Here is a 21,282-nt window from a genome sequence, read left to right as displayed (position 1 = left end):
GCAAGTTATTAAATTGTAAAGCCCGTTTTTTTTGCAGACTGGCTGTGTAGGTGGTAACTGCTATGACTTTTGCTAAAAATAAACCTTCTCATTCAGAGTACCAATTACTATGTCATTATCGTGGTGTTGCAATTATACTCCCTTCTCTCTGCAGCCTTTACATATAAAGGTACATTCAATCCAGTTGCTGATAAAGACAGTAAATAGTTAAAGAATAAAGATGGTAGATGATTATTAAGAACTGAATAACCTCTATATGTTATTAACATTTTGTTGTGGACTCTCCATAATGAATGGGAATGTATTTCCAATTCTGTTGGTGTTTAAATGACATCTTTTGATACAGTAGTCAAAGATTTGTGTGTTGATAGCTTAATCTCACTTGCAGCTTACATACTGTATGATTGTATTTTCTATTTCCAAACAGCAAAATATAGAAAATAAAAGGAAAAAAAGCAGCTTCCTATTTTAATACTGCTTCCCAACTTAATTTAAAAAAACACAACATAGGGACCACTCAGTCATTTATTGGATTGACGTGCAATAACCTGTTTACATGGAAATTGTGTTCAGAGTCCAATATGCAGCTGTCAGAAGGGGGTTAACAAAAATAAACAAATACAACATTGAAAACCATCCAAGAAGCACCAAGACAAGTGACATTTAGAGACGGGAATAGAAGGACACAAGGGGCCAAATATAAAGCACTTTTGTAGCATCAACTAAGAGAAAAAGACCTTGGGGTATGAATTCAACCTATACGCATCAGGGTTATGGATAAGACATAAAGGTTACTGTGGTGATGAGTTCAGCCATTACCTTCTCAAATCAAGCCATTGGAGTAAAATTGGTAAAGGACTGGCCCACTGCAAGGAGAGGAAAGGGGAGGTTGGTAACAAGCCTCCATCGACCTCATTAGGTCCTAGGGAAGCTCCAACCTAACAACCAGACTTGTCTCTTGTGAGGGTGAATAGTCTACACACAGACAAATACACACACCGGCTGCTTTTCCATTACTAACCCTGAAACACACACACATAGGAATGGATGCAGGTGCACACATGGCTCTGCACCTGCTTTTCCCTGGCACGCCTTGCCTGCCCGAGAAAGTAAGCCTCAGGTAAATTAAGAGGCAGGCCTTACTGTGCCTGTCTGAAACTGCTCGGTCGCTTTTTAATTATTAAAAAAACAAAACAAAAAAGAGTTAAGGTCAGGCTTTCTTACACCTGATCCATGCCTGAGCTTATTGCACAGTCATCTCAGGGAGTTCACAAACCTACAGTCCTACACTGAGCAAATGTTACTTGGTTTGTTTGAAAAGTTGACGTCAGGGTGTCTTTTACCCGATTCATGCCAGAGCTGACTCTGCAAGTCATCTCAGGGAGTTCACAATCCTGCAGTCCCATAGTGACTGAAATGATGGTTAGACACTCAAGGTGCACTCATCAGCAGATTAATTGCATTAGTTAGGAGCTTTGTAGTATTGCTTTTTTCGAAATGTATACAGAGAATTGTCTGACAACAGAGGAAGCATGGCAGCTCTTGCATGCTTAACGCTACTAAAGGTCAAGACAATATGCCCATCTTGTTAAAATTAATGTAGCTGTGCCTCCTAGTTAACAAATCACATTAGGGCTTGAGTTTCAAAAAACTGCAAACATGTTACACAGCATGGCACAAAGTGGTTGCTAATGACAACAGAGAAACTACACAGAGTTGTATAGTAGTCACCTTTAAAAAGAGCTGAGGATAATTTGAAAAATTACATAACAACTTCTTATCACAGACTTAAAGCACCATAAGCGTCCTGCTGGAGACATGTTTTTAGTGCCACCTGACAAACTAGAGTTTGAAGTTTTTTAGGTCATCTCTTTGCATGCAAATTGTAAAGAGTGTATGAAATATATCTGCAGTTGTTGCCACTTTTCATTGCTCTTGACAACCAGGCAACCAGTGTCATCATTTGAACTCTTTGGTTGCCTGAAAGAATTACAAGCTACATTTTGGATTGGCTTGTATTGTGTAATAGCGATGCTAGTCATGCTGTGAACAAAGAAAATTGCATCACAAAGTGCAATGTTGGGAGAAGAATATATTAGAGTGTGAGGCAGAGGCTGCTGGTAGTTTTTAATGTTCTTATTTGTTGGCTCTATTCACAACACAAGCTTTACTTCCAGTATAGCATGATTTACTTCAAATGACATTTACATTCAATGCTGTCTGGAAATAAATTAGATATGTCAAATCTTCCGTTAAGTCAATCAATCAACAAATCCCTGCTCATCCCAAGATATCCAGTGGTCAAATACCTTCTTCAACAGTATACATCTCCTTTTATTTCTCTAAAGTTTCATGCTGGACAGGGAGTGTACTGTTTGTGTATCTGGGATGATCAACTTGCAAAGGTAGCCTTTCATTTTTTTGGGTTGCATCCATCAGTGAGTAACAAGGTGAACATAGCTGAACGGGCTGTAAAAACAAAGCCTTTGTTGTAAACTTCATCTCCATTAACAACCATTTACAGAACCTGGAGAGATTGATTCAATGTTAGAATAAAAAAACAACAGTTAATGGGGTCTCTAATTTCTCACTTTCGAATTTCCTCTAATATCTGAACACAAATAATTGAGCATCTTGTTAAGTGTTGTTATCAGTTGGAGGTGATTGAATTCTGCTGATGAGTTCAAAGCTGTTTGTAGGCTTTGTAGCATCTGATTGGATAGTAATTTATCAAAGCTAAGAGAAAAAGGTCATATAGACAGAAGGATCTATGCTTGCTTTGTTGAACAAAGGACTCCCTGACTCTTGAGGGAAATGTCATGGATGCTGCCACTAAAAGGCTATGTACTGTAGTTAGACTGCAGATTTATTTGGCACTTGACTAAGATTTTGAAATAATTTATTGAAAATGATGAACAAATCATCATCCTTTTCATGTGATTTTAACCTTTTCATGTTTGTGTGAGAATCAATGGCAGCAAGAAGAGCTTTATATTGATCAGTACTTTACTTTTTCCATATCTTGTGTGCCTTAATTTGTGTGTTTTCGTATGTGTGTGAGTTTTTTGTGTGTGTATGTGTGTCAGGCTCTATGTGTGTAGAGTTTGAATGATCTACAAGTATTGCTGTTAATTTATAGTCCACAGATCGACACTCTTGACTGAACTACACATTCACATCCTGTTCCAGACCTAAGATACCACAGCCAGATAATTGGGAGGAAATTTCCTTTTTCTCCTGGGAAAATCCGCTCTCTCTTTCTTCTTTTGCTATTAATCCTTGTTTCTTTGCTTCACTTCTAATAGTGACTGTCAGCTGCAGCGCATTGTCCACCATCCCAGTGATCCTGGACTTGTTCACTCTTCAAAGACTCTCTGGCCTGCAAGAAATGTTTTCAATTGAATCCATTGACCTCTGATAGTTTCGTGAGCTTATGGGATTGTCCCACAAGATTCATTTTGCACTTGTGTCTATATGCACAAATACTGTACAACATTATACAACAAATTGCCTAAAACTGTGTAATCTATCTTTAGCACATATTTCAATACCTCTCAGGGGATTGCTGCTGAAAAGAGGAGTTGTCAGATTGTTCAACATTCTTTATACGTAGCCTGCATTTTGACTACCTGTTGCTCAAGCTTTTACTGACCAAAACCAAAGGGCTTCTTGTCCAATTAATAGTTTTTCAATGATGCATTCAGGAGAGCAATATGTGTGTAAAATGAATTTGTTATGCTTGTAATAGAAACAAAATCACTCTCACACTGTCTAACGAAAGAATATGATACTGTTTACACAACTAACACTTTAAAGGATGTGCAGGTGAGTTGCCATGTGGAGGACACGAAAGCTTCATTGTTTAGTTAGCTCTGGATCCATGGATCTGCATCAGTCTTAAAACTGTTTTGCATTCTAATCTTTCTCCATGTTTTAAAAGCATTTCCAATATTTATCCCAATTTTACCATGTTTTTGGTCATGTAGCTTACACCTGTTGGTTTGCTGTTATTTGCAGTCACATCTCATATCTGGCAAACCAAGGGGCGTCCAAAACAGCCGTGTGGGGTTGCCTTAAAACTTCCAAACTTCTCTTGTTAAACCAATAACGGACCCATCCAGACAAGAATCAAAACTTACTGGAGGACGAGGACATATTGATCCTAATAGTGTTGTCAGAGAAGCCTGCACTTCAACATGTCATGTTTCCTTAATGTCTGATAATATAATTTTATGTCAGTAGGATCTTAGAGATTGCTCCTTTAACTAAAGTGTTACAGCAAATAACGAGCACTCAAGAACATAACAACAGATACAGCCGTGCTAATTCAACAAAAATTCAGTTAGGGTTCTCCTGCAACATGTATAATACTACAGCTACTGTATATACCACATGGATCAATATGTGACATGAGCACACCATTAATGTACAGACAGACCAGCCATCTGACATAACTTTGTCAGCATATAACTGTAACTTGGAGCATGAACATATCTTGATGGATCTCCTATTGGCTTCTAGACCTAATTGGCTCCACCCTTTCAGTGATGCTGCCGATCTCTTGGGTGCTGACATATTTGACATGCAGGGGAATGGGTTTCAGGAGAAAGAGAGAGCAAATGTAGGCCAGGACACATTCACGCAGATCCAATACAATTAAATGATTTACTCGTCAAAAAAGCAGTGGGGCTGTGACCACATAGACTTACTGTATGGCATACTGGAGGAGCTGTTCTGATGTTTTGAGCGAGTGGACTGCCCACAAAATTCTTCAAAGATAAACCATAATACAATTGCTAATTAGATGGATCTTTATTTACACTGTCTATGACTTGCAGGCCATTTTGCACTTTAGGTATTTTTTTTTTAGCTTCAGCTGAAAGGGTAAACTATTTATATTTGATTTTAGCTCACTTTTGTTTCTGACAGAACCACACGCAAAGGTCACTGTAGCTCCGGTGTTCATTTCTCTGGCTTGCTGTTTTTACTGGTCCAAACAATGCTTCCCCTGAGCTATATGTCTTTGGCTTATGCCCCCATCCCACCGCACACCTAACCACCACCACCCCTCCCCTAAAATCCCCCATTTTCAAGATGTTAGGGAAGAAACTAGTGTCTGCGCCGCACAGTCGCAGAAGATCAGTGCACTCCCAGCAAAGTGAGATTTCGTTGTACTTTTACCTGTACCTGTACTTGTTACAATGACAATAAAGCTCTCACCTATCCTATCCTGTCCTATCCTATCCTTACTTACAATAGTGATACACTTGCGTGACACTATTGGTCTTTTGGTCTGCAGACAAAAAATGACCTGATGTTTATCTGTGGCATATTCAACATCAATAATATTTCAGTGGTTTATGCAGTGTGATTAAATAGTGAAATAAAACATTACATAACATACTATCCCTTTACAAAGCATCAGTTTTGTTCATGGGTATCTTACATGAACGTATCCAAGGTAACAAATGCAAAGTAGCTGTCTACTAACTAACAAACATTGTTATTTAAAGCTTTTATGAGGAACTTCCTATTTTTTGCTAATCTTGGACAGATGGATATGTCCCATATCTTTGCTTGATCTTGTCCTGTACATACACAAGAAAAAATGTATATGGCAGACAAATTCTTCTGCCTGTCAAAAGTATCACAACCGACACAACATGTTTAAATTATTACTAATGACTTCACCGGCCCTGTTACAGACACTGAAAATAACTACAGTACTGTATTTTATATATATACATATACAGATTTGATCCTGATGGTCTTGTTAGCCTTTGTAGCTCATATTGGAATCAGTGTTTATTAGTCTGTTTAAATTCAATGATAAAACAATTCTCACAGGAGGTTTAACCAATCACCCCTTATTGTCTCTTCATTTAACTAATTAGTTTAGGTGTCTAAAAACATAATAACCAAAATGTTAACACATAATCAACAAATTCCATATTTTCGTCTGAAACAAATACGGATCTAAAATGACATTTCCTTTGATGGGAGGATATTATTTTATTGATTAAAAGCTCCCGTTGTTCTACTTGGTTGGGAACTTATATGGCTTTCTGTGTAATGAATGAGGTTGGAATTTTATAGACTGGATCAAATTTGGGCACCGAAGCCACGTCAACAAACATTTGCTTCGGTTTGCAACTGAATTTAATAAGCACGGGCAGTTACATCCTCTTGTTTTTGTTGAATCCCTGTCATCTCTCGTGGGAGCTGTGTTTAATCAAAATGTCACCACTGAGTGACCAGCTGTATTAAGTGATTTGGCCTCAAACCCTGTGATTACTGAGCTAATAATGTACCTTATCCTGTTTAAAATGCACCTTTAAGTCAATAATTCTCATGTTAACTAATCTTGAACAAAGTGGAGCACTTTCAGATCAGCACAAAGCATGCTCTGGAATCCTTGTTAGTGTTGTCTCTTTTTGAGTTATTTCAAGAAACCCACGCTGAGAGAAAAATCCGCTTTGTCTGGGGGCGTCCTGGAGATTTGATTCAATAAAGCTGTCTGTGTCAAACAGCTGGAGTTGACAAGCACTGCATCAGGGAGCTTTGTGAGGCTGTATTCTTCCTGACGAGGTGTGACAGATCAGCGACAGGAAGCTGTACAATCCATATGGATGAACAATATGTCTCTAGACTGTCACTGGCTGGTCAGCCAATAAACCCAGTATCAGCAGATATCTTGAAATGTATCTTAAAATTTCAGTCTTTCAGGATTAGCTGCTACTGTTGTGTTTTAATGAAGCTTTTTATCCTCATTTCTACCCAGAAAGCGCTGCCATAATCAATTAACTTGTCAAATAAAACCTGACAATGTCTTTTTTTTTTCTTTTTCTTTTTTTTTGAAAGTGCTGATATTTAGAAAACAGGCATATGTTTTCAATCTCTGTTGACTTACAAAAGAGCTGCTAAAAAATGCCAATGCAGCTTTTGTGTTTGGTAATTAATGTTAAGGAGTGGGTTGGGTTTTTTTTTTAAAAAGTCTTACAAATAGCCTATGTTTCCCTTTTTGTGCCTTTATTTTACTTGACTGTATTTACTATAGACTGTGAATATTATACGTTTACTGTACAGTCACTGGCATTTACTGACTTTAAAAAAGGCATAGCTGGATATCAAGGCAAGCACAGTAGAAAAACAGAAAAAGGGAATACTAAAAAATTCATAATGATTTCACTTTAAACTGTCCAAGAGTGAAAGGGGGGAGGGGTACTTATAGCCCACAAAAATACAAGCATCGTTGATCACTAATGCGCACATATTAATGCCTGAGCCAAACAGGTTAAAAAAACAAATCTCAAAATTAGCCAACCATATGAAGATGCTTTTAAATTGATAAAGCATTGAAGACAGGGCTGTGCATCCAGAAACAGCCTCCACTTGTCCTGCACGCAGATCGGTGTGAAGCACACGCTGCCACTGGAGAACAAGGAACTAATAACAAACTGGAAAGCACAGACAGATCTAAAATCAGCGCTCCGTGGGTTGGGAGAAACAGCTTGACACAGGCACACTGCCACGGCTCAAGAATCACACTATGCACAGCACACTTCCTCAGACTCGTCAGCATCGTAGAGTAAATGTTTGCTTTTAGTTGTTTTACATCGAAGAGCAGTCTGGATCAATAGTGTGTAAACATTCGACATGAACACAAATCTTCCCTGTTTTCCATGAGACACATGGAGGTTCGTGCGCTAAGGCACGCACTCATTCACACAGTCCGACTCTTAGTGTTCCACACATTTAGAGGAGGGTGAAGCAACTTAAATAGTCAGCCCACAGCCGCAGCACATTCACCTTAAAAGTTAATAGCTCAGGAAACACAGCCAATAAATCACTTTACATCACACCTGGATCGCTCATTAAATAGACTGGACTGGCCCACCTATCAGTTACGCTGTGCACACACACCTCAGCACAACATACAGGGCTTTAAACAGATTGGGTGTACACAGTCCTTTTGTCTCATCTTGTTTTCTGCACAACACCCGATAGAAACAATAATTGTCTTACCTTCACGCCATAAGTTTGACTGAATCTTTGTTTTGACAGGTAGCGGCTGTTAAATCCAAGAGCGTCCAAAGTGATCTGCCACAGTGTACTTCATTTGCTTCTTACATTGTTTATTTACATGAAATGAATCGAAGCGGTGCAGTTGCTCGGGTGCGAAGCATCTGTACAGACTGTTAAGAAAATAACTGCATTAGAGAGGGAAAAAACTCTCTCTTTCACAGACAAAAAAAAAAAAATCTTAGCTTTGAATCATTAATTGTTTCCCGGTTGTTAGACGAAACCCTGAAGGGACAAATTTGTCCAGTTTGATTTCTTCAGAATAGTGAAGCAGAGGTTGAATTTGCTCTGTGTCCGTTTGGTGTTGAGGAGCTTTACGCACGGAGTTACCTTCAGCACTGACGGAGGCAGGAGCGCGGCGACTGCAAAGAAGTGAGGAGATTCAAGGCGGGGTTACAGCTGCTTAAACGCTTCAAGGAACGTATGTTTCCTATAGTGTTACTGGAATGGTTGAGACCTTATATCAACTTGTTTTTCTATACTGCACCTATAATACTGAGTTAGCCTACTTACCACAAAGGAGATGATGTTCACATGTGTGGATCAAATTAACAGTATGTTTTTTTCTTTTGATAAAAGGCTGCATAAGATTTAAATAAGAAGTAGTGTCTGATAAAGTAGCACACATTCATGTTGTTATGTAAAGGAGTGTCATGATCAAGCGCTTTCGTACAAGACACAGGTGCCAAGATAAGCAAAAGTGCCAAGATAAGCAAAAAAGTGAATTGTGGTGGGGGATATTACTTTAAGTTTAATATCCTATTTATATTAAATAAATAAATAAATGAACGTTTTTATCCACCTAATGTTCTTTCTCCATTGAAAAGATTATGTTTATGTAATAAGTTTTTATCTCGGTCCTCTAGGAACTACAGGGGGCCAGAGACAGAACTATGATGGCTCTCATCCTCGCCATCCAATCAGGAACCAATGTACTCAAGGGATCCTTTGTGAATGCAATTAACTAGTTGGAAAAAACAGAAAACTTGTTGTTTCAGTAGTCCTACTCCAAGGACAAACACTGAGAAACAACGTAACAACTTCTCATCACATAAGTTAGATTGATTTAGACCTGCACAGTGCACAATCCTGAGATGCATCCAACACAAATAATATAGAATCTGTGCTTGAAAACAAAATAAAAACAAGGAGAAGAGCAGCTTGGACAGGACCCTATTTTGAACTTGTTGCCTTGGAAAATAGAGTGTACATTGCAGATGTGTGAAAAGGGAATAAGGTCTGGTATTGGTGAAATGTGTCAGAAAAAGCACAGTTGTTTACGACCTGGCAAATGCATGGTCCAACACAGCACAGTCCGACGAGTACCTGTTACAATGTGGTGAAGCACTGTGATAATACTGTAGGTACGGAGACAAATAAGGATATTGATAGATGCTTTGGGAGACAACAAAGAGGAATTCTCAAATTGCATTTTAACATTTCATTCAAATATTTCAGAGAAAATACCTCATAAGAGATGATTTGTAACACTTATGTGATGAGAATTTCTTGTTATTGTTCTGCTGCATTTACCTAAAAGACTGAATATGATTGACATTATAGTCACTTCTTGAAGTAAAGCATCTAAATGTATAATCCACAACAGATTACCAGGTCAAACATTTCTGCACTTGGTTTATTTCTTCTGATATTTGGAGAGAATTAGATAATTAAAATACTGTTTGTCTTGTGTAAAGAATAGAACAGGAAATCAAATTCAGCAACCAATAATAGAGAAATTCAACAGAGCAGGATGACATCTCTGCACCCCTAAGCCCCACCACTGCCACACAACTGCAATATTTATCATGTTTTCTTTAGTCTTCTAAAGCCACTATTATTACCTTATGATATTACTGTTTTCTGTCAAATCCAGCTGGATACATCAAGTCATGATGTGTCCTCCAAAGCTACCAGAGGCTTTCTGGGATATGTAGGAAATAAGAAAATAGAAAGTTGGCAAATTCAAAGAAAAACATACATCAAGAAAAACCATGATACAACATCCACAATTGACGCGAATTATGAATAACAATGAAATTTCCTTTATGAGATAATTAATGAAACAGGATGCATGTATTATTCACCAGGATTTGCTGTTCTTTTTCTTACTTTCTTCTTACTTTCTGTGCTTGTCTGGAGGTATTTATTTACAGCAGATGGCCAAATCTGACTTTAAACTTTCCCTCTGTTACACACATCAACATGGATAGATGCTTGTAGGCATACAGTGCACATGAACATGTACAGTCCTCTTGCTTGTTAAGGTAGGCTCAAACACATCGAACTGATGACTGCCATAAGGATGCAGTCTGGTATCGCCTGATATGGCCTCTATTAGCTTGAGCTGATGAGTAGATGTTGGCAGAATGCTAAATAAATCACAGCCACGCAGATGACAGTGTTAAGTTCATATGTTATTTCATATGAAGCCATGGGATGTTCATCAAATGTTCCACAATCCACCCAGGATTTCTCTCAGTGCACAAATCCACAATACTGCTAATAATCTGAATGTCAGAGGGTAGCTGGGTAATTGGCATTCAGTTTTAGCCTCATCTTGAGCTCGACTAGGGGAGACAGATTGTAGATTCAAGACACACACATGCTCCTCTCTCAAATGGGCAAAGTCACAGAGTCACCGCCAGAGAGCGGATGTAGACTTGAGGTGAGCCGGGGAAAGCACAGACCTGGCAGGAAGGAGCACCCTTGTGTGACACATTAGAGACCCAGCCTTTTTTTCTTTTCACTGACAATACATGACCACATGCAGCACACATACATTTCATCCATCCTTTTGACATCCTCTCCGCTGTACTTTCATTGAGAGAGATTGATACACCAGAAAACCCAAACATTTTGTATAAGACAGTTGAAGTGAAACCATTGCCTTTTACTCAGCCACAGAATATTAGTCTGCAAAAGCTTTCGATCACCATTTGAGTATGTTTTCAAAGCAATAATGCCAATCATTTCCTGTTCAGTGTGAAAATTACCTGGTTTTCCTTTTGGATTTACAAATTGATTTTTTAGTTTCACTGGGTGCTTTTGTCTTGTCATGTCTTACTTGTTTTCACATAGAGAACACTAATCTGTTGATTACAAAAATAATCAGCAGATTGGGTCATAAATAACTAACAGCTGGTTGAATGACTTTACACAATGGTTACAAATGAACTCCAACTGACTGAAATACAAAACCAAAAGAGCTGATTATTCATTCATTCATATTCATCAGTTTAAATAGTCTACTGGTGTGATATGTTAGAAATAATGTCACAGTTTTGTTTTGACACATCTGTTCTCCTCATAACATTCACGCCTTTGTCCTGATTGTACTATCATTTTTTCCCTAATAGACATTTTCCAACTTAGGGCTTTAACTATTATTTTACAGTTTAAGGCAATCACCTGAGTCATTTTACCATCATTTTGAGAGCAGTCTATCAAGTGAGTTGCCATTATGCATTCATCACTAGTAGTCTTGCTTTAAAGATGACCTCACCCTATAATTCATTCGACTTTACCACTATAGCGACACACAGGCATGTGTCACAGTCTATTCTTGACACTGATGCTCATTTCCCTGCTGGAACTTTCTCTACAACCTGACACATTACACAGCTGGAAGATGATGGTGACAGCAAAAGTACCACAGAGGGGAGTTAAGGAGAGAGCTGAAAAAGTTAGAGAGAGGGAAAGAGAAGAAGAGATATCCTGATATGAGAGCTGTACGAGCAGTTCCATTTCCTCCTCGAGAAGTTATTTATTTGAAGGATACTGTAAGGCTGCAAATATTCTCTATTTTCTCACTGTAAGCCATTCTTCTTCTGTCAAAAAGCTTTTCCTCGGGCTACACAGCTATTTATTTATCTAAAAAAATGTTTTCAAACCAATCAGAGAGCCACATGGTTCACTATTGACATTGTCCTGCATTTGGACAAACATGGGCTCTGAAGTTTGCTTTGAGTCTGCCACAATGAGCACACCAAATCTATACTAATGTTTTAGATGTCTTAATCTGTGGCTTATAGTAAGCCTTAATTAAAGCGGAGGAACAATATTGGGGTTTTAGGATGACATTGTTGGTTCGTTAGCCTTTTTTTTGTTTAACAGCTCTGGTTCAAAATGACTGAAATGAATTTTGTGCAGACATCTATAGTCGACAGAGGATTATTCCTACCTACTTACTGTAGGTGACCCTCTGCTATTATGTAACAAAAGTTAAACATGTTCTTACTTTATGAACACTCTCTCTCTCTCATGCACACACACACACACACACCCACAGACACACACACACACACACACACACACACACACACACACGCGTAGTAATACACAGAAGTAATGGAGAGTGCTCCTTAACTTTTCTTCCTTTGATGTCACAGTTACTAATTTAACTTGCTGGCTTATTGCTCTTGCAGAGGAGTTATGCATCTGTGGGCATGGAGGAAAGATGGAACAAATGTCAGCACAAGGAAGAAGCAGTTGCTTTCTGGAGGCAGCATTTATGTTTATTTCATAACCCTGCTTAATTGTACCGTCTCTGTGCAGCGTGAGATGGAACTCATTACAGAGTGCAGCTTAACAGCAGCCATGGCAACTTTCCATCTACATTCATTGTTGCTTTTCATCTGATACTACAGCCAGGCAGGTAGGGGGACTGTGTGAGAAATGAGGAGAGATGTCCTGAATGAAATGTAAGTGTAAGAAGAGAAAGAGCTGTTAGCTAAATTATTTATAATGGGAATTTTACAATCTTATCACTCCTGGTTGCATTGCTTCAAAATGGCCAGACGGTGAGTGTTTGTCCACGAGGAGAATGAGATGCAGATTGTCTATTTGTTAGACCAGAGACATTGAGGAGAGAACAGAAAGCAGTCTGGTAATTGTGACGCTTCAAGGTCACTCGTTGCTGAAGCTGCCAGGCCAAGCAGCATGTGGACAGTATGATGGGGCACTGCGGAGTTGCCTTTGCACTCACAAACAAGCTTGTTAGCCTTATGGCCGCCGTGACTGAGTACAAAGAATGTTTGCCTGCAATGAATTTGTGAAGATGCTTTCATGTATACTGTTCCCTCTGCTTGGAACTGATTGCTGACTGATGTAATGTCAAAGCTTCTCTCATGGTAAATTTGGAACAATTATGTACAATCCTGAGGCTAACCGGCTTTTTTGATTAAGCCCAAAACAATTTCAGATTTTTTTGAAAAAGTGAAAAATACTTTTTATTTTCGTATATTTTTTAGAAATCAGTGTGGTATGTCTCAAATCTTGCTGACTTTGTCCTGTACTTATGTAAGTAACCATTTTTGAAAAACAAAATCAATATTTGACTGCTTTATTTAACAGTAAAATCTATCATTTAGCAAACCCCCGCCCGTGTGCTGTTGATCACCTCATCTGACACCTATCCCACACAGAAGTTTCATGTACTAAAATAACAGTATGGAAATAGTCACTTGTCATGTGGATGTTGTTGTTTGCTTTTTGTAGCTCATGAAATAAAATCAGTATTAACTAAGTCAGATAGAGAGTTATCTATTGAATGCATACATGACATAATTCAGGAGAACATTGAAGAAAACATTTATTGAAGCTATATGGCAATATAAATAAGGTTTTATGATTGTTGAACTCCAAGATAGAACAGACAGCCTGTTCAGCAGATATACAGCAGATCAAAGTAGAGCCATGAACAAAAGATCTGCAGGACATAAACAATTCAACCTCCTCACAGCATATTGCTTTTAATGACAGCAGTGCTGAGGCATGTGACTGACTTTATTTGCTGCATGTGTGCTGATTGAATCGCTGGTTTCTTTCAAATACCTCACTAGGGGTTTAATCAGCTTCATGTGAGCCACATTAAACAGAGGGATGCCTGTCAAATCATATCATAACTTTCAGGTACCTTTCACTCCACATCCCCTTATTATCTCTGAGGATAAAATCAACACCATCATGCCAGCTACAACTTTAAAAAGAAATGACCAAAGGGAAGTAGCTGTCATGTTAATGAGCAAGGCATTTGTTTCATTTTCCTTTTTCAGTTTTATACTGTACCCCACTCATGACTGTTTGTACAACATGGAGCTCAAGCTTAGAAACAGTTGGAAAAACTCAACCCAGTGGACCATTTAAAGGTAGGAAACTCAAGCATCCAGTGCTCCTCATGCAAAACAATCTAAAAAATCATTGAGGTTTCCCTCTTTAAATTTTATGTCGAGATACAGGTAATTTATTAATTTTTACAATTCTTACATCAGCAAAGCGTTAATGGGAATTTAAAGATTAATGTGCTCTTTGAGACCTCAGTGACAGTGACATCTGAACTATTGTATTTGAATTATTGTAAAAAAAAAAAAAAAAAAAACAGAGAACATGAACAAGATATAACATGTTCATTTAAATGTATTGTCAGTGTCTCTCCTGATTGAAGATATTTATAATGCGCTAAGCATCTTCTTCCCTAATACACAGATAATGGTATTAGTCGATTATACATCTTCAAATTTTGAAAATATTATTTTTTACTGGTCAACACAATGATGTACTGAAATAATAATATGACAGCAAAGTATGTAAAAAATGACAGAAGTCGTCCTAATTACCATACCGCAACTTGTCCACATGCTTGTGCTTCCCACACATAAACAAATAAAACATAGAAAACAGCCAGGGTCTCACCTTTTCTCTGATATCTTTGTCTGAACATCTGGGATGTGAGATAGACTTGCAGTTTTGATTTCCCAGAGTCGCAAAGCCTTATGTCTCTAGTTCTATTAAAGATCACATGCATGCACACACACACACACACACATGATCACAAACAAAAACACGCACCTGGGACAACACCCTGCAATGAGTGGTGTCTATGTGAAAGGAAGGGGCATAAGAAAGTAAAGTATGTGCACGTATTTTTACATGCAGTGTTTGTCTTTTTCTTTGATCTCTATTGGATTAATGTGGTTGGAAAAACACAGCTTCAGCGTTCAGTTTTCACAAATGTAAAGCGAAAGCTTTTTGAATTATCAAGAAAGATATGACCCTGAGACCCATGGAAGTAACATGCCTATCACTCAGAATGGGAAATGAATGAGTTTCTGTGGGAATTATTAAGAGAGTGTCTGTCAGTCATACTATTTTACGGGAAAAATGCCTACACTCATTGAGAATTGAATGTAATTGAAACATTGAGAATTGAATGTAAATGTTTCTAACCCCTATAGTGTTCCGCCTCGCAAGTGATCACTGTCTCCATGCTATTGAGAGCATTGACTCATTATTTTCAATGCTCTACCTGAAAGAGCCTTTTGGATCAGCTGCAGGGGCTGTGGGAAATGTGGATATAAGCCAGTATATGCAATTAAATGCAATGCAACATAAAGGCCTGACAACAATGATGAAGCTACAAAGATTCCAACTAAAGGACTTGTGTAGTCTTTGTAATTTCTCCTTCCCCAGCTGTGGCCATGTTTTTTAGTATTCCGATGTGCACTATTTTTCAGCACATCACAGCAGTAAACCTGTTCAGTGGGATGAGCCATCATTCTTGTTTGTAGAAAACAGCTAATTCAAAAAAAGTTGTTTCTCTTGTGTTCTGCATGAGGAAATACGTCTTTTGTAGCCAACTACTTGAACCAAAACTTTGTGTGTCGGAGTCTATGCTTGATTAAGGGGGCAAAAGTTTAGATCAAGGTTTATAGTTTTGGGAAGAAGTTTTGTTTGATTAAAAAAAATAGACAACATGACGAAGGGACAGATAGGACAGAAAGACTAGCGTGCGGACAGAGAACCTCAGGTAATGAAGGCTGAAGCGGAGCTGAAGTGCCCCCAGTAGCAGGAGGATGAGGATCTTTATTTTAAAAAAAAGCCAAATCTCCACTGTAATTGGAAGCCAGTGAATACAGAGAAGTGAGTCAATGATGTGATCATTAGCCAGAGTGTGGAGGTTTCCGCCTGAGCGAGAGGCAGGAGAGAAGAGGGGAATGAGCAAAGATGGCGAGAAAACAAGAAAAGTCCAAGAGGGACAGATATTTTAGTTCATCTTAAGAGGCCTTCAGATGTTGCATGTTTTTGAGCACAAAGATGCATTATTATCAATGGAAACGAGATACGAGCATTCTCAAAACTGCGGCTGGCAGGCATTCATAGTTTTTGTGGTTCGCTTGGAGAGAAAAATATTGATTATTTGGGATGAAGAAGGCTTAGCTCGGGTCATGAAGCCAAAACTAATTAACCAGCTCTACGAGACTCTGCTTTTCCATCAAAGGATGTCAAAACATCTCCCTGAAAGGTAATTCAAAACCGAAGATAGAGGAGTGGAAGATGTTTCAGTTGCCTTTAACAACATGACAGCAGCACAACCTCCTGAGCAGCTGGAAAGTGGGCTGCTGGTATTTTCCGCACATAACTAAGCACAACACCTGAACGGTACCAAAGTTCAGTTTTTCAGAAGTAGAGAGGATGGAAGAGCAAAGGTTACTGTCGTCAATTATACGATTCTACAAAACAAAAGCTGACGCTTTTTTTGTCCAATGGGAAATAACCTTTGAAGTGTTAACAAACAGCTTGAAGTCTGATCAGGTGTTGACAGGCACAGAGTCAGAGCAGTTTGTTATTTTATTCAAATACATCATCATCCTCATCAACATCAGTGACAGCTTCTCATGAGAAATGCAATCAGCGTCAATAACATCCTTAAAGTCACGGTTGTCATCAATATCAATATCATCATCATGATCAGCCCTACCACGTATGGTGGGCAGGAGGGAGTGTACAGCTGGATAAGAGAGTTGAGGTAAGGAGGAGCAGTTTTTGTCTCTCTCCTGTAAGCGAGTAGCAGGTTTTTTAATTTGATGCCAGCAGTAACTTGGAGGCAGGGGAAGGACATGAACAGTGGAGTGTCGTGTTGTTTTAGGTATAGGGTGAAGACCAGTTGTGCTGCTGCATTTTGGAACATCTGTCAAGGTTTGATTGTGCATGTAAGAAGACCAGGCAAGTGATTTGGGATTTCCATTGTGTGATATCCTGCACTAGGTGCAGTGTTGCATGCTCTGACATGTACAGTAAAGTCTGATCTTCCTTATGCTGTGCAGGGCAAATTGACAAGACTGGGCGATCGAGGTCACGTGAACCTTTTTATGTTAGCTGGTCATCAATCATGACACTTCGGTTGTCGGCAGAGTTTGGTTCTTCCAAGCCTGCTAATGATCTGGGTCAAACTTGAAATAGTTGGAAATAATGAGAGAATAATCCGGCTTCATCCAGGTCAAACATTTACGCTCCCTCCACGAGACTGTGAAAAGTAAAGCAAAATTCATCAAAGAGCTGTAGTGAGCATCTGGCACTTCCTGTGCTGGATTAAATGGCAACATGAGAAATTGGGCCATTTGGTGCTCGGTCACTTTACCTGGAGAAGAAGGTGGCCGGGTTTAATGTTTGAGAGATGGATACCTGAGTGCAGATCAAAGAGATGTGCTTTCACAGTGTGCCAACTTAATTTATCAGATGAGTAGAATCAGCCTTAACACCACAACAAAAGATGGCAAGCGTTGCCAATCCACTTGTTGCATTAATGACCTTTTTTTCATTGATGTCAATCTCGAATGCCGGATCGCACCTTTAGGTAGACATCTGAAACAGGATAACTACTGGCTGAAAATGTGCGCATGCAGGCTGGCCTTGAATATTGTGAAGTACACTTAAGTAGTTATTGTAGTAGTTTCAACCGTTCTAACCATTAAATGTTAAATATCAATCCTTCACCGTTGCTTTCAACAAGTGGGGTATTAGATTGGAATTGCTTTCACCTGTTTTTTTGTTGCATGTACTGCTGTTGTACTGACCGAGTCAGGGGTAAATCAAAACAGTAACTATGTTTACATGCACACCATATTCCTGTATCAATCGGAATAATGACAATATTCTGATTGCATGTAAACACCTTATTCCAATTGTCATAACCTGATTAAGCTCATTTTCTGATTATTAAAAACTCAATTAAGACCATTGGAATATTTGGGTAATGTAAACGCGTTAGTCAGAGTATATGCTCCTGAATGTGCTACTTGTCTACACCCTAGTCATGGTGCTAATACTACTACAGTTTTTTCAGAATATGCTGATTAACATGTAAACGGGAATATTCCTGTAGCTCCGCACTCTGTACAGCATGTAAATACCTTTATCCTCACATTAACCAGAATATGGACTTTTATAAGAAAATGGTGTGCATTTGAACATAGTCACAGTCTGACCCAGCAACGAAATGTTGAGAAATGAACTTAAAAGGGAAATGTGTTTTCTTTTAATAGGTTTTCAGTATTTTGTGCTCTTCCTTGCACATTTGATATTTCAATCAAATGCCACGTGCTCTCATAATAAATTGACTCAATTCTTGTTAATCCTCTATGTTTTAATATCTGTTTCTGCCCGTGTTGTATGCATTAATAGTATTGCAGGAATCGGAATTTTTCTTATCAGTTATATAATCCTCTGTCATTAATATGAATATCAACATTTTCAAGCAACTTCAGTATATAAAAACAAACACTTGTTCATAAGTGCCTGGTAGTTCTTTTCTACCTGTTTGATTGCTATTTATTTTCCACACGACGGGTCTCTGCCCTTTACTGATGAGCAGACCCACTGACTGTCAGATCTCTCTGCCTGACCGCAGTGCCCTTCTGTAATTAGTTAAAAATGGATCCAACGCTCGAGCCAAATATTTTATTTGGTAGTGAAGGTCACAGTGGAGCTTTATGCAGGATGTTATTTGAGAAAATGTTTTAATTAATGCCTGCAATTATCAAAACCATGCAGTGTGACCAAAACCGGTCTCATTCTGCAGTTCTCCAGGAATAAATAATGAAGGGAAAGGCCTGGGAGCACAGGCCTCTTCGAATTTGTCAGCAAACAAGACTTGCTTGAAAGATGGAGAAATGAAGCATGTCTAAAACACTGTCTCTCATAGACAATTAAACCAGCACATTCCACCTCCATCACAGGGAGTGTAACTGAAGCATGCACAGGCAGTGTCAAAAGGCTACGCATTGATTTTTCATGACGGTATAATGGCTGCATACGTTGGTTTTGACTTACCTGCTTACAATACAAAATAGCTTCTTCTTTTTTCAGCTGGATTTCTTTCATAACCAGGCTTGGACATGTTGCATCACAACACAACTGTGTGCATATTTAGAATTATTAATTCCCCCAAAATGCTAAGATGTGCCTTGTATTTGCACAAGGCGCCTGGACAAGACGAGAGGGTCTCCTTGCCCAGAGTGTGTGGGTTTTTCCGAGCGCTGTCTCCTCTAACTCTCAACAAGCATCCTCAGGCAACCCATGTTCTCTTTCTATTTGTCCATGGAGCCCGTCAACTTCAAAACTGTCATGCTGTGTCCCTTTTTCTCACTCTCTCCCTCTCTCTTGTATTTGCTGTAATCTTTCTCTCTCATTTTATCATGTACCTCCACTGCTACTGTCATTCTGGATAAGAAAGTCACCTTTTGGTGTTAACTCATCTTCCCCTATTCCTCCCTTCTTTGTCCCACTTTGGCAGAGGTGCACTTTCATTGGGTGTTAACTGTATTGAAACTTCACAAATCAGCACTTTTCTTGTAAAGTGAAGTTTAATGTGCACAGAAATCAGCCCAACCATTGAGAGAACCCACTATAGGATCCTATTAAAAGTCGTTCTACTTGTGTCTGAAAATCAGTTTCCTGTACGTGTGTGTATGAATCCGTATGCAGCTTGTGTGTTAATGAATCTTTAGTGCCCCTTTCGACAGATGCACAACAACATTGAACAGCCACAACTCAGATGCTGCGATACAAACGCCATGAGGCAGGAGAGTATGGGAGAAGGATTCAGAAAGAGGACACAGAGAGGTTGGAGGAGAAGAGAGGGAGCAAGATAAAAAAGATGGGGGGCCAAGGGAGGAATGAAAACGAGGCACATATGGAGGCTGTAGGGGAGGCCATGAATAATATGAAATGACACCACAAAGGGAAGATCTTAAGTATCCCGCTGTGTCAGAGCTGCAGGGAACAAAAATGCTTTGGATTTTAACATGCAATTTTATTCAGTCGTTTTCTCCGTTAAAATACCAAGATGCTTCTTTGGTTCTTCATACCATAAGTGTTCTTCTCTATTCTCGTTGGTCATACATGCAAACAGCCTTGTGTTATGTGTCTTTGCAGCTAGTTTAATGTGTAAACCGGGGCAAGTTGTCACTTTAAAATATTTAGTAATGCATTCTGAGCAAAAGGTACAGCAGATAGAAGTGTGGCCTTGCAGATCTGCAGGGAATTTTTCTATCCAACTCTGATAGTACACGTGGATTGGCACGTGTGTGTCTGTGTGTGCGTGTGTCAGGGTGGGGTGGGGGACTTGATTCAAAAAGTTTTTGTGTTTGAATGTGTGTGTGTGTGTGTGTGTGTGTGTGTAGGTGTGTAGGTGTGTGTGTGTGTGTGTGTGTGTGTGTGTGCAAATTCTGTTCTGCGTCTGCTGTTATGACTGGTGACAGAAGTCCTTACTACGTGATGTGTTATTGACTGTCAATCAGCGGGACCTTCACAACTATCACAATCAATTCATGTTTCAGTGTGTGGTTTGAATTCAAGGGCAACGTGCAGTCATTCACTCACAGTATTAATTACAGCAAATGATCAGCACAGGAACGTCTACAGACAAGATAAATAGAGCTGGATATATTGCTGCTGTTCAGCCATCGTAGCAAATGCAGAAACTGAACTGAGAAAAAAGTGTTGTTTTCAGAGTAAACAGACTTTAGAAAAACAAAGACGGAACAATGACCTATTTCACATGCAGGGAAGAGCAGATTACTTGGGGACATTTAATCAGCAGGTATACTTCAGATATACCTTCTTTTTATATGCACAGCTCATTAGAACTCTCAGTACAGTATCCCACAAGTTCTTCAGCTAATGAGCTCATGTTGTGAAGACACAACATGTAACACACTGTTACTTTTAATTCATAGTAGCATTTTTTGTGTGAGTGGGAATAGTTATAGAGATATGTGATGTAGTTACAATAAAGACCTGAAGTTGTTCATTAATTTAAATCGCCCACATTAGTTTCTTGAAATGGATTGAGATTAAAAGTCAAGCTAAAATGTAGTTTCAGACTTAACATTGGGTGTCAGAAAGACAAGTTCTTAAAGT

General features: G+C 38.9%; 1 protein-coding gene across 1 annotated transcript in view; it reads right to left on the bottom strand.

The window, feature by feature from the left end:
- drd2a (dopamine receptor D2a) overlaps window positions 1-8,408 on the bottom strand; it is a 37,735-nt gene extending 29,327 nt beyond the window's left edge. The window contains exon 1 of the mRNA XM_079354342.1: window positions 8,026-8,408. The gene's annotated coding sequence lies outside the window, so the exon portion shown is untranslated. The remainder of the gene's footprint in view (window positions 1-8,025) is intronic.
- Between the last annotated feature and the right edge of the window lie 12,874 nt (window positions 8,409-21,282).

This window comes from Symphodus melops (assembly GCF_947650265.1).
Source record: "Symphodus melops genome assembly, chromosome: 10".
NCBI classification, from domain to species: domain Eukaryota; kingdom Metazoa; phylum Chordata; class Actinopteri; order Labriformes; family Labridae; genus Symphodus; species Symphodus melops.
The sequence above is the reverse complement of the archived record's forward strand: the minus strand, read 5'-3'. Positions and strand labels throughout refer to the sequence as shown.